The 17827-nt window shown below is 37.9% G+C and overlaps 1 long non-coding RNA gene across 1 annotated transcript in view; it reads right to left on the minus strand.

Annotated features, from left to right (window-relative positions):
• Nucleotides 1–17827, minus strand: part of LOC138850054 (uncharacterized) — a 60285-nt gene that overhangs the window by 31867 nt on the left and 10591 nt on the right. The window contains exons 2-3 of the long non-coding RNA XR_011389425.1: nucleotides 16226–16694; nucleotides 12162–12239 (exon numbers count right to left, since the gene is read on the minus strand). This is a non-coding gene — a long non-coding RNA (uncharacterized lncRNA). The remainder of the gene's footprint in view (nucleotides 1–12161; nucleotides 12240–16225; nucleotides 16695–17827) is intronic.

Here is a 17827-nt window from a genome sequence, read left to right on the forward strand (position 1 = left end):
CTGGAACACATCATGCTGAGTGAAATAAGCCAGTCCCAAAGGGACAAATACCATATGTTCTCCCTGATCGGTGACAACTGACTGAACACCAAAAAGGAAACCTCCTGAAGTGAAATGGACACTATGGGAAACGGTGACTTGATCAGCATAGCCCTGACTGTTAATGAACAACTTAATACATTATCCCTCTTAGTAGTTTTTTTGTCTGTTCTACTTAATATGACTGGTTTAATTCTGTAATTAATACACAGTTATTCTTAAGTGTTGAAAATTAACTGAAATGTGATCCCACATAAGAGTGGGAATAAGAGAGGGAAGAGATGTATAATTTGGGACATGCTCAAGCTGACTTGCCCCAAATGATAGAGTTAAAAACATACCAGGGGATTCCAATTCAATCCCATCAAGGTGGCATGTATCAATTCCATCTCACTATTCCAAGTGATCAATTTCAGTTCACAATTGATCATAATGAAAGGACTAAGAGTCAAAGGGAGCACATAAACAAGTCTAGTACCTGCTAACACTAACCGATGGAATAAATAAAGGGGAGAGTGATCCAACATGGGAAGTGAGATACTCAGCAGACTCATAGAATGGCAGATGTCCTAAATAGCACTCTGGCCTCAGAATCAGCCCTAAAGGCATTCGGATCTGGCTGAAAAGCCCATGAGAGTATTTCAGGCATGGAAAGCCAAGACACTCTGGCAAAAGATCTCTGTGAGTGAGATCCCAGTGGAAAGAACAGGTCTTCAAAGAAGGAGGTACCTTTCTCTGAAGGGAGGAGAGAACCTCCACTTTGACTATGACCTTGTCTAAACAAGATAAGAATCGGAGAACTCAGAGGGCTTCCATAGCCTTGGAAACTCATGACTGGAGCATAGGTAGATTACTGATGCCATAGACAGGAGTGTCAATTGGTAAAGTCAACAACAGGAGTCACTGTGCACTTACTCCTCATGTAGGATCTCTGTCCTTAATGTGCTGTGTATTGAGATTTAATGCTATAACGAGTACTCAAACAATATATTTCACTTTGTGTTTCTATGGGGGTGCAAACTGTTGAAATCTTTATTTAATGTATACTAAACTGATCCTCTGTAAAAAAAAAAAAAAAAAAAAAAAAAGAAATTATCAACTCCCCAACTTGACTCTCACTGGGATTAAACATGACAATAGGTCTGATCTGATTTCATCATCATTTAAAAAAAATCATCTATTATTTTTCACTTTATGTTTCTGTGTGGGAGCAAACTGTTGAAATCCTTACTTAATGTATACTAAGCTGATCTTCTGTATATTAAGATAATCGAAAATGGATCTTGATGTGAATGGAAGGGGAGAGGGAGTGGGAAAGGGGAGGGTAGTGGGTGGGAGGGACGGTATGTGGGGGAAGCCATTGTAATCCATAAATCGTACTTTGGAAATTTATATTCATTAAATAAAAGTTAAAAAAAATGATCATGAATCAAAGCAGTAAGAACAACAGAAAACTAAATGACAGCACAATATAAAGTTGAGATCTGAGTGATGTGTGTAGACCACAGAATACCAAAAATCTCCAGTTAGCTGAAACTTCCTGTTCATTACCAGAAGTCCTGCATCCCAGGAAATCACTCAGTCCCAGGCAAACCAATATTGCTGGTCACTCTGGTAAGCCATTAGTTTTCATCTAGTCTGAGGAGGCAGAGCAGCACACATTTATTTGATTCCCTCCAATGTTCACAGACTAGTGATAGAACAGGGGCTTGGGCGGGGGGTTATCTCCTTGTGACATTCATCAGCTGTCCTTTCACCATACACCATTCCTAATAAACATGCATTCTAAGTAAAACCAGCACACTTGCCAAGCATACTCAACCGAAGACAAATCTCATAGCTTTCATTCTCATTCGGTTTGTGCCTCCAGGTCTCCTCGTAGGAAACCTGGAACCCTATATGGGCAGCTACAAAAGGCATAATTCTGGAAAGAGAACTCCATCGTTTTGGCCATGATTTAGCATTCTTCTTTATTGGAAATGATGTTTTGGAAACAATAAGGAAAGAGTGGTATTTTTTCCAGAAGGGTCCTTGGGTATTAGTGTATGTCATTGGTTATCTTTCTGAGTATACATGCATATATTTTTATGTATATGTATCACTTGTGGTAGACTGTTCTGCATGTAGATCTTTTCCTTGGCTTGTAGTCAATTAAAGAATATATCTCATTCACATGTTTTCTCAGTCCTCTATTTCTGGTCACATATTAAGTTTACATATTCTCACTCTCTTGATGCTGTCTGTGTGACTGGTTGCCTCCAAAAACTGTAAGTCGAAGTGATGGGAGTCACTTCTATGTGGAAGCATTCAATTGGTGGTGCTCACCACCAACTTTTTCTTATCTTTCTTGTCAATTAATGGATTATGATGTATTAATTAACTTGGGACCCCGAATGATCACCTGTGTTGAATATGTAGCAAGTACAAAAAGTGAACCTTGGTTGCATTAAACTACTGCGGTAAGGGAATATTTGTTACTGCAGTATGACCTACCACTTATAGAATGATAAGGTGAAAAAATCATGCATGTGAGGCATGTGATATGGTTCAGATCTGGAAGAGTATTCAATGCACACCATTCCATATGGAAATGTATTCCCAAGATTTTAAATTATGTTAACCTTTGATACCAGATATCCAGGTAAAGAAATATGCTTGAAGGGCTGGCACTGTGGCACAGCGGGTTAACGCCCTGGCCTGAAGTACCAGCATCCCATATGGGTGCCATTTCTAGTCCCTGCTGCTCTTCTTTTGATCCAGCTCTCTGCTCTGGCCTGGGAAAGCAGTAAGAAGATGGCCCAAGTCCTTGGGCCCCTGTACCCACGTGCGTGACTCAGAAGAAGCTCTTGGCGCCTGGCTTCGGATTGGCGCAGCTCCGGCCATTGCAGCCAATTGGGGAACCATCAGAAGGAAGGCCTCTCTCTCTTTCTGCCTCTTCTCTCTATGTTTAACTCTGATCTTTAAATAAATAAACAAATCTTAAATAAATAAATAAATAAATAAATAAAAGAAATACGCTTCAATGCTATTTCATAGCCCTCTAGACCATTGCTATTGGAAAGGACATTGTGGGTTTTTTTATTGTTGTTTTTTAAAAATTTTATTTAAGTTATATAAGTTTCAGGTATTTCATATATACAGATTTAGGAATATAGTAATACTTCCCACCCCACTCTCCTTCCTACCCATGCTCTAACCCTTCTTCCTCCTCCCTCTCCCATTCCCACTCTTAATTTTTATGACGATCTTTATTTGATGATCATAAAGTTAACCCTACACTAAATGAAAGAGTTCAACAAATAGTATGAAGGAAAAAAACATTGTTCCTCAACAGAAGAAAGAAGGGCTATAAACAGTCATCGAATTTCAAAATGTCCATTTCACTCCAGTACATTACATTTTAGGTACCCTTTTAGTTACTTCAGATCAGGGAAAACATGTGATATCTGTCCTTTTGGGACTGGCTTCTCTCACTAAGTGTAATGGTTTCCAGTTGCATCCATTTAGTTGCAGAAGACAAGTCTATATTTTATTTTTATGGCTGATTAGTATTCCATAGTGTATATATACCATAATTTCTTTACTCTTTCAGCAGTTGATTTGCCATCTGGGTTGATTCCATACCTTAACTATTGTGAATTGTGATACAATGAACATGGGGGTACAGATAGCACGTTCATGTGCTGATTTCATTTGATTTGGGTAAATTCCCAGAGGTGGAATGGCTGGATCATATGGTGAGTCAATATTCAGATTTCTGAGTTACCTCCATCCTGCCTTCCGTTGTGGCTGCACCAGTTTACATTCCCACCAACAGCGGATTAGGGTACCTTTTTCTCTATATCCTTGCCAGCATTTGTCATTTGTTGATTTCTGTATGAGAAACATTCTGTCTGGGTTGAGGAGAAACCTCATTGTGTTTTTGATTTGCATTTTCCTGATGGCTAGTGATCCTGAGCATTGTTTCAAGTGTCTGTTAGCCATTTCAATTTCCTGTCTTGGAAAATGCCTGTTCAAGTCCTTTGCCTATTTCTTAACTGAGTAGTTTATATTCTTGTTGTTGAATTTCTTGTGCTATTTATGGATTCTGGATGTGAACCCTTTATCAGTTATATAGTTTACAAGTATTTTCTCCCATTCTCTCAGTTGCCTCTTCTCTTTGCTGAGTGATTCTTTTATAATGCAGAAGTTTTTCAGCTTGATATAATCACATTTGTCAATTTTGGCTTTGATTGCCTATGCTCCTCCAGTCTTTTCCAAGAAGTGTTTGTTTATGCCAATGTCTTGCAGAATTCCTCCAATGTTCTAAAATAATTTGATGGTATTGGGTCATAGATTTAGATCTTTGTTCCATTCTGAGGGGATTTTTGTGTAAGCTGTAAGGTAAGGGTCTAGTTTCATACTTTTGCATACAGAGATCCAGTTTTCCAGCACCATTTCTTGAAGAGATTGCCCTTGCTCCAGGGATTGGTTTTAGCTCCTTTGTCAAAGATAATTTGGTTGTAAGTGGCATGGATTGATTTCTGGAGGTTTTATTCTGTTCCATTAGTCTGAAGTCTGTTTTTGTGCCAATACCAGGCTGTTTTGATTATAACTGCCCTATATTGTATTGTGATGCTTCTGGCTTTGTTTTTGTTCTATAACATTGCTTTAGCTATCCAGAGTCTCTTGTGTTTCTAAATAGATTTTAGCAGCATTTTTTCTAGATCTGAGAAGATTGTCATTGTTATTTTGATTGAGATCACATTGAATCTGTAAATTGCTTTTGGTAGTATGGGCATTTTGATGATATTGATTCTTTCAATCCATGAACATGGGAGATTTTTCCATTTTTTAGTGTGTTCTTCTCGTTCTTCCTTTAATGTTTTCTAATGTTCATCATAGAGATCTTTGTCATCCTTGGTTAAGTTTATACTAAGGTATTTAAGTCTTTTTATAGGTATTGTGAATGGGATTCATCTTAAAAGTTCTTTCTCAGCCATGGCATTGTCTCTGTACAAAAAGGCTATTGATTTTTGTGTGTTGGTTTTATATACTGCCACTTTATATTCTGTGATGATAGAAATATTCTTCCTATATCTGTGTTGTATAATAGAATAGTCATTAGTCTCATGTAGCTAAGCCAGGAAAGCTAGAAACACTGCTAATGCAACTAAAGAGATACATTTTAGAATTTTTAAAATTTTAATTAATTTAAAATTAAATAATCTCATGTTTCTGCTAGCTGTTTTATCGGCTACTGCAGCTCCAGAAAGCTAGTCTTAGATATTTCAATAGCCTTTCACTCCTAGAACTTTTTTCCTCTATGTCTTATGTATGTTGCATCCTCAGCTTAGACATGTTTCTATGTTGTGTTTGTATTCATCTTTCAAGGCTTTTATCATTATGTCTTTCCACTTGGAACAGAAAGAGCCTCTCCTACAGTTTCATGCAGCACTTGATTTGTATGTCTTGTGTGATAATGATCGTTCTCTGTCTTGTGTTAGTTGGGGATGTTTGTCTTTCCTGTACCTCCCTGTGTATATATCCTGAGAGCAATAACCTTATTATTTATTTGTGTCTATCCCATAGGCCTCACTCCTGATAGGCACTGAATCATGAGTCTGAGAATATCATACTCATGTATAGATGACTCTTTGGGTGGCACCACAGGTGAGCCCAAAGTCTAACACAAAATTTCAAGGGCTATCTGAAGTGGAAATGCATCCATTCAGTTTCATCATTTAGTATATGGATACTCAGATTTCCCAATATCATTTGTTGAAAAGATTATCATCTTTCCCCCCATTTAACAGTCTTGGCATCCATGTCAAAAAGCAATTGACCGTTTTTGTAAGGATCAGTTTTTTAAACAACACAAAATATTATTTTGTATTTGATAGTATAGTAATTAGAACACAGCATGAACAAGGAAACAAATAAAAATTCCTCATAATACACCCATATTAACATTTCGGTATTTCTTTTTGCTTCCTGAATACATGACAAATTGCATGTATTAACTGCATCTACTCATCAACTAGGTGTAAATGGAAGATAAAATGATAAACTTTAAATAATTCTTGCCTTAAACAAGTGTTAGGGGCCTTCTGGAGGATCATGGCAAAAACTATGAATGGACTTAAATATTTTTGCACAAAAATAACCTTATATTTTAATGCTATTTTCCATGAACTTTTAAAATTTCCTTTGTGTTAATATTTTTGTATTTTTTAAACAAATTCAGATTATACTATGAAAGATTATAATTATTCATACCTATACTAATATATATGTATATCATTTAGCATTACTTCTTGAACATTTTTCATGTTATTACATGTTCTTGAGAATTTGCTTTATTATTTAAAGCATACCTCAAATATCACCACTTCTGAGGATGTCTCCCCCTCTCCCTGGACCTAGGTAGAATCTGGCTGTGTTCCAGGCTCCTGATGTTATTGGGTACATTCTATCCTTTCTTGTAGTGCCATTTGTTTTCACATATACAGCACCTAATAGGTACTTAGTAAATGTTTGCTGCATTAAAGATGTTGTGTCATACATGAATTATGTTCAGTAAATGGTCAACTTGGACACTTGACACCCTTTCATCCCCTCTTCCATTATTTCTATATCACTTCACTGGATAGTAATAGAATCTTGGAATAGATTTGACAGGTACTGGCTTCCCAGAAAGTATTGGGAAACCAATCTGATGTGTCCTGGTCTTAGTTCCTAAGCTCTCATTGACCCCAGTACATGGGGAAGGCTCTCTGTCTCTAAATTCCCCTTCAATTTTATTATATTCTGCTGCCTGAAAGATCCAAAGACACTCTATTCATGGAAAGGACAAAGTATACAGATAGTCATTTTAAGCATATTTTACCTGACTATATTCTTGATACCCCTTGTTTGATAATGCCTGCAGCCTGGGGAGTAATGCTTTACCTATGTACAATGTTGCTTCAAAAGATTTATGGAAAAATGAAATTAATAGGTAAGTTTATTTTGCACAGGATGTTGAACTTTTTGCAGATCTTTTGTAGCGGGTAGCCTGATGTCCTGTGACTCTCTTGACTTCTCAGGGAACGAGAGTAGCAAAGCATCCCCGGGTATATGCAATCTTTTTGGTTGACTTTTTCCTCCCTGTATACACCTTTTACCAGCTCCAGCAGGCGGCAGTGGATGCAGAGCACCTCGAATCCGGCTACAATGCTTACTTGTAAAGATTATGAAAGTCGTAAAAATGTCAACTTCTGTATTTCAGTTCTGTAAACGACACATGTAGAATGCTTTCCTCTGATTCCCCATCTTTACAGCCGGTTGCAAGCAGTCTTCAGCTTCATGCTTGAATAACGAATATGATGGCACCCACTCCTTTGACAGGTTCTCAGCAGAGTGTGGTTGTTTCTGCAGCCTGCTTGCTAGAATCAAATCCCAAGCTGTGGGTAAAGAGCACTCCATTGCTCTTGTTCTCTTGCTCTCTGGCATGGACAAGGCCCTTAAGGAAGTATTATCTGTTCAAACTAAAATATCAGCTATAGAACGATAAAAAAAAAAAAAAAAGGCCTAGACAATGCATGACTTCATTACATTTTTATAAGTAAGTAGTGCTTAAGTAAAACAGTGATAGCTAAATTATATTGAACTCATCTCTGTGATTGGCACTCAGTTGAATGCTTTATTCATGTTGTCTTATTTAGTCTTCATGAAAGTTGAGGAAATAGAAGCTCAGTGTTTGTTGAAGGTTACAGATCTAATGAATAGCAATTGGAAACTTGGTGTTTCTACTACCAGAACACATGTTATTTTTCTCATACCACCTTCCCCCTCAATAACCTCTATTCAAGCTTGTTAATTGATGTATATATAAACTACATAACTTGTTCTATCTTCTTTCTTTTATTTTTTTCCTTCCTTCCTTCCCCCTTTTTCCCTCCCTCCCTCCTTCCTCTCTTCCTTCCTTCCCTCTTTCCTCCCTCCTTCCTCCCACCTTCCTCCCTCCTTCCTCCCTCCTTCCTTCCTCTCTCTCTCTCTCTTTTATTATATATCTTTCCAAGGTTAGAGAGGCAAGTATATTGTGTTTTTTTTTTACACAAAGTGTAAAATACTATTTGAGTACTAGTTATAACATTAATTAAACACCTAAGAGTAATTGTGTATTGATTACAGAGTTCAACCAATACTTTTAAGTAGAACATAAAAAATACTAAAAGGGTAAAGTATTAAGTTCTTTCTTTTTCTGTTTCTTTTTTTGTTTGTTATATAGTTATTTTTTTATTTAATAAATGTGAATTTACAAAGTGCAGCTTTTGTATTGTTGTGGCTTCCCCGCCCCCCAACTTCCCTCCCTCCCGTGGTCCTCCCCTCTCCCACTCCCTCTCCCATCCTGCCCTTCATCGAGTTTCATTTTCAATTACCTTCATATACTGAAGATCAACTTAGTATATACTAAGCAAGGATTTCAACAGGCTGCACTCACACAACTGCACAAGGTATAGGGTATTGTTCAACTAGTAGTGTTGTTTTCAAGTTTCATAGTAGAACACATTAAAGACAGAGATCCTACATGGGGAGGATGTACCCAGTGACTCCCGTTGTTGATTTAACATTTGGCACTCTTATTTATGACGTCAGCAATCACCCGAGACTCTTGCTATGAGCTGTCTAGGCTATGGAAGCCCCTTGAGTTCACCGACTCTGAACTTGTTTAGTCAAGGCCGAATCACAGTGGAGGTTCCTTCCTCCCTTCAGAGAAAGGCGCCTCTCTCCTTGATGGCCTGTTCCTTCTGCTGGGGTCTTGTTCACCAGGATCTTTCATTTAGATTGTTTTTTGCCATCTTGTCATGGCTTTCCATGCCTGTGAGACTCTCATGGACCTTTTAGCCAGATCCGAATGTCCCAAGGATTGATTCTGAGGCAGGAGTGCTGCCATTCTGTGAGTCTGCTGTGTGTCCTGTTTCCCCCGCAGGATCATTCTCTCCCTTTTAATTCCATCCTTCATTATTTTCTTACACTGGTCTTATTTGTGAAATCTCATTGACACATACCCTATCTTTTTGATCGGTTGTGTATTTAAGTATATTGTGTTTTAACAATTAGGACTAGATTCTAGTAGTATCTTTAATAATTTCTGTAAGAATTTTTATTGTAACCTAAAAAAAATCATTCTAATGATACTGACTACTTCATGAGGCATCAACTCTTTATCCCTGTGGAATACTGAAGCACAGCTGAGGATTATTAATTAATCAAATAAGTTGAAGAGTGGATTTCTGCCATGGGTGGATGGTTGGTATAAATGAACCTAAAGCCCTGCTTTGTTTGTATGATCATAAGTGAATAGATTCTAAAATTTCCCTCTTAGGTTTCTTCCCAGACGGCTTCCTTTGAGATATTCCTCCCCCCAGTCATGGAGGGCACAGGGGTGACCTCTTTGAACTCATGTTGGTTGATTCTGTCCTTAGCCATAGGCAGTTGGACCAAAAGAGATTACCAGGTCCAAGTTGACCTGTTAGCCTAAGTTCCTTGGGAATGTGGAATTGGGATGAAAGAAAGCAAATTTGAGTTGATCTCTTAAACAGATGAAATTTAAGCCAAAGAATACTGGATTCATGATGTGGAACAGGACTAAGAGAAAGCTGGTGCATGAAGAGGGAGAAGCAAAGAGAAAAAGAGGTGAGAAAATACAGCCTGTGTACTGACAGCTTCTAATTTCCACTCCAGTTCTTTCTAAGGACTTTGGAATCTGTGATAACTCTGGTATCTTTTCAATAAATTCCCCTAATTAGCAAGGGAACTTGCAGTTAAACAGGAGATTCTCAAGTGAAAAAGGAACAGAGTTATCCACCCTCTGTTTAAATGCCATTGAAACTGCTGTCATTCCCTGCCTTGCTGGGCTATGACAAAGCTGTGGCTGCAGTGTCTCTACCCCCTTCTCCATTTACTTTGCCTTTGCTGTTCGTGAGCCCGACAACAATCAGGGGATTCCATTTCTGTGCTAGGGGAGTTGTATGAGTACAAGGGAGATTTATGGGGCTTTGTTTGATTTAGCTGTAGCTTAGAGGTTTAGGAAAAAAAAGAAGGGTGCATGTGAAAGAAAGGTTAGCCAACAAAGGAAGCTCAGGAAGCCTGTGTTTTAGACCAAACCAAACCATTGCATCTCAGAAAGCAGCCCAAGTCTTGTTCTCTTTAGGTGTGTGAGACATTATGCTGTCATGTCTATTGAAGTTTGTAGACATCCTTGGTTCATACATGATAAATCACCTCCAAGAACAGTGTCGGGTAAAACAAGTGAAGCCTGTCTACTGCTTTCCAGTGACAAACTTGAGGCCACCTCTTGGGCTAGCTCTTGCATTGGGCATGCTTATTCGGAAGAAACATTACTCCGGAGAGACAAATAATCTTCCCATTCTTAAGGAAGTCTGGACTGTTTTTCTAGCACACATGGACAACTCATAATTATTCTTAAGTAACCCTGAGAATTTTAACATGAATTGAGTTATGTGTTTCTTGTTAAATGGATCGAATTTCAACAAAGCCCGGGAAACATCTTGAAAATCACATGAATGCAATTTCCAAAGAAAACAATCCAAGAATTACTGCCAAAGAGTTTTATTTCCAAAAGGAAGGAAGGGAAGAGTTTCGTATTGCCCCCCACACAGACTGTATGTTCAATTTGTGGTCTACAATGGAAAATTCTGCTGATTTTGTTAAATTCATGGGAGGAGAAAAATGAAGGGAACTATTGTTGTTTGAGTGATAAAACTGTCTTTCTTTCCCTAGTATTAATATGTTATTAGCATTTTCAATTTGATTCTACAAATAATGAGTTTTACTGGTGTATTTCAGTTACCATGGTTGGGGGAAGAGCTTACCACACAATGCCTGTCTCATGGGCTTTATAAATTAGACCTACAAGTAGGGGCATTGCCAGCCCACACAGTGCCCTCATACAAATTAGGAAAAGATGCTCCTTCCTGGCAGATGTAGTCTTGTGGGCAACCAGTGAGCAACCATGGGACATTTGTGCAAATTAGGGAAAAACCACTTCTTCCTCTGGTGGGCACAATCTTATTCCATGATGAATACTGATTTTATCCTTCCTCCCCTCTGCCCAGGTACTTTTTTGTGCAGGACATGATGTGCCTATCTGACTGCAACATTCCTGCCATAAGACATGAAAAAGGCTAATCTGAGAATCATTTATTTACTGAGGGCATATAATAGAATCACCACTTTCAAACATCAGTGAGTAGAAAAATCATAGGAATTATTAAAATGCCAGTGCCTCACCCCAGGTACTCTGAATTCTGGATGACAGAACTAAAGTCCAGAGATCTGCACTAGTAACACACTCCTCTAACATGTCTCTGATGCAGGTAATTCAAGTGTAGCCCTGGGAGAAGTGATGATATAAGAAGTAAAGACTGGGTATATAGAAAAAGAAGCAATCAAGGCTGGCTAAGTTTGTTAGAGAAGACCTACAGAGTATGGGGAATTTTTACATGATAACTAAATTGTAATTTCTGAAACTTTTACCTCCATAGAAAAATATTTTTATTTCCTAAAAATGGATGAGAAAAGCTCAAATAGACTTATTTGAAATTCTCCAAAAGAGAAAAATGGCAGCAGAACACAATTGTTTCTAAGATGAGTCACTATAATAGGCTTTGTTTTGGTGTCTGAAGCATTTATAACCATTAGTACTAACTTTTAACTTTGGATAAGAAAAATGAAAAAAGATGAAAAATCCAAAAAATAGCTGTGGATAAGGCACAGACTGGTGATGATATCTTGGTACACAGAAGCATACTTCTACAGCTGTCTCTCTTCTCTGCCTCCAGAACATTGTTCCAGTAGCCCTTACTCTCCGTAGCTCTTCTGATAATGTCACTGTGTGCTCAGTAGTGGAAAACAACCCTGAATTTTGACACTGTGGAGTTTTTTCTGGAAATGGGAGTGTGCTGCCCATGGAATGGTTGTTTCCATTAAATCTTTTCATTAATGTGTTTGAGGCCTTCAGCCTAGAGCTTTATGCTTTTATGAAGGACAGTATGTTTCAGTAATCAGCAAACTATAATCCAAAGCACTCTCTGACATGGAAAACTTTGTTTCATTGTTCTCATAGCAACAGTTACCTTTTTGTTGGTTATATGATTTTTGAAGTGGAGACTTCTCTGCTGTTATTGGGCAAAACTTCCATCTTTGTGTTTAATCTGTGTTGGAGACAATAGATTTGTTTATAAAAGCCACATTTGAAAAAGCACAGAATAAGAAAAGTAGGGAAGAGAGAGGTATAATAGTAATCACCAGTATGGAAATCCACGTGACTCAGCTGGGCTGATGTTGGGTAAAAAGAGGAACATTGCAACTGTTAGTCTTAGACACACAGCAGGGGGGTTCCCCTCTGTAGAACCTTGACCAGCAGATACTTTCACTTGGTTTGGATTGCCACAACAAAAAGGGTACCATAAAAATTGGAAGTTACCCTGTTTGAAGTGATCATAAACTCTTCTCATCTCTTTCTTTTAAATCAAGAATATCATTCAAGTAACAACAATTCAATTGCTTCTTTCATCTGGTGAGTTTCATTATTGGTCAGTGCTTCTATTGAAGACCCAAAGTAAACAGATAATCGGTGTAGAAATGGAAAATGAAACTCTTCATTCATATTGGAAAGAATCGTTCCCCTCTAGCAGTATTTCCCAGGGCATTCCTATAAATTATTATTATTAAAATAATAATTCTGATTCCATTACATTTCAAATCAAGTATTGAGTAACATTCATGAATCTGAAAGGGATTGCGAGGGATTGCGAGATAGCACAGGATGTTTAGTGTTTAAGAGCTTTGGCCCAAAGAGACAGTTGTGAGTTTGAATTCTAGGTTTGGGACTTATTGGCTGTTTATCCTCAAGAAAATTGTTTTACTTTTATGAGCTCCATAGAACCAATATGAGAACATTTAACTCTGTGGAGTTTTTTGGGACTTTACAAGAGATTGACAATAATAATAATAATAAAGTAATAAAATGAGATTGACACCTAGAAAACACCAATGTACAGTTGAGATTATTATAAAAATTTAAAAATTATGTAGTTCTACTTTCAAGGCATCCACAGTTTAATAGCAAAGATCCAAAGCTTTGTCTGTGAAAAGATAGATAGTAAATATTTTGGGCTTTGTGATTCATTTCTTTCATAATACTCAACTCTGTTGTAGGATCATAATCGAGTGGGCATGGTTGTACACTAATAAAACTTTATTTACCAATCAGGTTGAAGGCCAGATTTAGTGAGTTGTGGTCTCATAGAACAGCTTCTAATACTAATCTCATTGAAAGTTAGAGCTGTCCTGTAGCTGTCGTCTTTTTCATGAAAAGAATGTTTACTGGCCCAAGGTATAGTTCTTTATCCTAATTAGAGATCTCCTTGAATATCTCTTCTGCTTTACAAAGGAAATCGATTACATGTAATGATGCCAGCTTTAATACAAAATTTTGCTACTTGAGTGAACAATGAATTTTTGCTAACTAATCATATATTTAAAGCAACAAGATTATAAATGCCAGTGACTTGATACCAGTTTCATCTGGAATATGACTCTAAGAAGAAAGCATAGTTCATGTCAGCAATGTTATTGCTGCTAAGTCTTTTTCCGGATAATTATGTTTAGGGACTTATGGCTCTTTCATAGAAGACTATTTTGAAAGCATCATCCAGACTGTCAATGTATTTGATGCCTAGTTATGGTCATAGAAATAGTGTTCTAAGAATTCTACTTGGATCATGAAATTTTTGCAGGGAAAGTTCCCAGCGTATAATAATATAGGCAAACCAAAACAAGGCTATAATTAACTACATCTAGGATTCAGCATGAACAGAACCTCTCTTCTGTAGCTTGTGTGATGAGTTCAGCACACTGCTTACTACAGTAAAAATTGAACTCACTTTGTATTATATTTCAATTAATTTTGGATTTAAATTTTAATATTTGATCAAATTGAACATAAATAATATAAAGAGGACTTTATTGGTTGATATACATAAAAAATCCAAAATAAGGATTTGCCTCAGATAAGGATTGATCCAGCAGCTCAGTGTCTTGAAATTATTTGTTTCTCTCTATTTTTCTGATATACCTTCTAGTGTGACATTTTCATCATAAAACTGAATTATTTCATATTAAAAATATTGCTGCTAGCAGCCTCTGGCTTACCCATTTCCTTAATCACGTGTTGCAGGAAAGAGAGTATATTTTTGTTCCAATGTTCTCAGCAAAATCCAGAGAATTGTTGTTGTTATATCGGCTCAGGTTATTTGCTTACAACTAAGTTAATCACTGTGGCCAAGAAGATATGGTGATCTTATTGGCTAAACCTTGGTCATAGATCTAATGCTCAAGGTCAAGGTGGGGTTGGATTCCCTGGGGAACTGGAGCTGTTGGAAAGAGGTAGAGAAAGGAACTGATACTTAAAGAGACAACCAGCCAAAGTCCTCTGCATTCACTGGAGAGCAATTTATGCAGACTGTGGATGGCTCATAGAAGTAGTGTTTGCTATACTATCACAACCCATCCTGCCCTTTAATCATGGCAGAGGGTGTGGTGCCTCATTACTCCGATACTCTTGCAAGTTGCAAGACCTAATATATTCCACACCCCTTCTATTCTTTGGCCACCTCCAGACACATTAGTTCTTCTGCCATTTGTCCTTTCATGTTGTCTTGCTGCGTGCTTTCCTCCTATCTTTCTTTTCCATCCCTTCTCACTGTGTCCCCTTAAACCTCCGTTAGATACTTAACACAGTCCCCTGCCCTCCAACCTCTTCACATGTGGTTCCCATGTCTCTGAACTAAAACTGAGATTTCCTAAATCTTAGATCTGTCTACAACCATATATCTGTTCAAATATTCAATTTGAATATATTAGATGTTACTGGGCGTGGAGCTGAGGGTGGTTGCTGGAACAAGTTTCATGGGTTCTTTTCCTTTGCTTAGTATAGAAATAAAAAGCTGGGAAACAATTTGCAAAGAAGCAGAAATTTTTATTTGATTGGCAAGTGACAGAAAAGTGTTTTGTCCAAAAGACCAGATGGAGTGCCCAAATGAGACACTGGCTTTGATGGAGTGACTAGGGTTTTTAAGGTATGACTATCTATTCATTGGGTCACTCTATTGGGGGTGCTGACTGGACAGGGGTTCCACATATGGTATATTGATTGACTTGGGGATCATAGAGATATTGCGGGTCTCCTGGAGATAGCCTGACTCTCCTTAGGGGCTCAGCACCCTCCTTGGCCAGCTCTGGGCAGAAGATCACAACCAACCTGAAGGTGTGATTTAAAACTTCAGTGTTACACATGTTGCACAAGAAACTATTAGTGGGGGAGATGCTGGCCAGTCTGGAAATAAGCTTTCTAGTGACAGCTGTCAGCCTGCTTGTGAATGATATTCTACCTACATCTGAGGGGCCCACAGACCCTCAGCCCCACTGGACAGTTGTCTCACTAGAGACCCTAAAATATAGCATGTTGCAAATGGAAGTCATTACCTTCCTCAAACCCACTACATTACCTGTGCTGGCTTTCATCATAGGTCTCTGAGTTGATTGATCAATCAGTTGATAGTTTTTGAACATCTTAGTTATGTTTTGAATATAGATTATTTTAGTGGAATTGAATTTCAAGAAAACTCAGCTTATGGTAAGATTTTAATGGTAAAATAATATTAGTGTCCTAAAATTAATACTTTATATTAATTTAAGGATATTAAATTCTTATGTTACAAGTCAAGAGAAGATATTATCAAGGTATCTCAAAATGTAATAACAGGTGACCTCTGAAAGACTTGTTGATAATCTCAGGAGCACTCATATCTTAAAATAGCTTGGGCTCACTGGGTGAACAACATATTGCTGGGCTACAGGACTTCTTCATGCTTTTAATATACTAATTCACACTGTGACTCCACAAGAGGGGGAAAGGGTGTGCAGAATTTTCAGATTTTTTAAAGCTTGCATCTATCTGTTCCCCTACACACACAGGGAGTTTCATAATTCATATGCTATGAATTATTGCATTGATCCCAATGGTTCTCCTGAACATAAACCATCTGCCTTCTCCAAAAATCAGCCCTTCATCCTAGTGATTAGCCATTTATTTTGTGATCTAAGGTAAGTTTTACTATCTTCGACCCCCACATACCTTAGATCTTATCCGGTGGATAAAATGAGGAAATTACTGTTACATGAAGTAAATAGAGAAGAATACAATGTACTGCTCAGTCTGGGTCACTGCAATAGGCCTGAGAAGGGAGGACAGTTGCCTTCTCACTTCGATCCCCCACTCTTGCTTCTTACAGGAAAGGTTCACTTTACTCAGATACCGCTCTTTCTCCTATGAAGTCTTGTGTCTTGAAAAAGTTGATCTCATCCCCAGCTCTAGAGGTAGGCATGGTCTTGAGGTAAAATTACATGGAAATACAATGTTGTGATCTTAAAGATGTTAACTTCATCAATTGCAAGTTCATCAGTTATCTGGGTCTCACGCAAAGGCCAGAAGCATGGTAGAATCAACAGAACTGTGTTTTCTTCAAGAATGCTATCCAGCTCTGCTTCTTCATGGCAGTCTTCTCTTTGGTAAAACACTTAACCTCCTAGGGATTCAGTCGCAACTGTAAAAATGGGATAAATGATAGTATGCACTTAATAGAATTCTTCATGTGAAGATTATGTGACATAATAACTCATGAAGTTCTCACTACATAGCAAGTGTTAGCTCTCAGAAAGTCCTGGTTCTCAACTATTCAGGCACAACAGTCATGCTTGACCTTCGATGCCAGAGAAAATGATTAACATAAATCATTCCTGAAGTACCTGCCTGTTCTTAAACTCAACGTTTCATGAAGGGAGGACAGCAAGTGCTTCTTATTCATTTTATATCTTTGACCACCTTTTTCATGATGTTTAGAACAAAAAAGTCAGTAAGTAGAAATGAAGCAAAATTAAATCCTGAAACTTTCTTCTGAAAAACTTTGCCCAATTCTTAATGCTGTGTTGTGGAAATTTCAGAACATAACTGAATTCTTTAACATTCATGGCATCAAGAGGAGTGTCTGTGTCAACATTTGAATCAGAATGGTTTTGTCACATGATCAATACAGGACAGCAGAAGTCACATCATGCATTTTCTTAGGCTGAGTCATAAAAGTTAGGTAACTCCCGTTGTGATCATTGGAACACTTATTTTTAGAATGCTTATCTTTCCTGTAAGAAGTCCAACTACTTTGAAGCCAGCATGTCATGAGAAATTCCAAGGCACATGGAAAGCCATGTGTAGGGTCTCTGGCCCATAGATCTACCTGAGGTCAGCTTTCAAGTTGGGCCAGCCAAGGCCCCCACATATAAATCCAGATGCATCAAGCCTCCAGCTCTTCTAATCACTTCAGGTATTTAAAATTAGTTATCCCAGCCAGCTGAGGCCCCAGTTACCATGAAGCTGGGATAAGTCAGCCCTACTGTGTCCTGTCTCAGTTCCTGAACCAGAATATTTGTGAGCATAGTAAGAGAGTTGTTGCTTTATGCTGCTTGATATTGGAGTAATTTGTTATGCAGCAGTAAGTAACTGGGACACCTGTCATTCTTAGTTTTCTTTCATAGCTTAGAGGCCTATTGCTTAGGCTCCATTTTCAAAACAAAAGAAAACACTGAAATTTTAAAACAGTTTGAGTATTTCATGACGCCTCTTTTCAAACTTTGATCTAATTAGAGACACCTTAGTTTAGAATGATGCTTGATATTTTATTGA

The sequence above is a fragment of the Oryctolagus cuniculus genome, chromosome 6 (assembly GCF_964237555.1).
Source record: "Oryctolagus cuniculus chromosome 6, mOryCun1.1, whole genome shotgun sequence".
Taxonomy (NCBI): Eukaryota; Metazoa; Chordata; class Mammalia; order Lagomorpha; family Leporidae; genus Oryctolagus; species Oryctolagus cuniculus.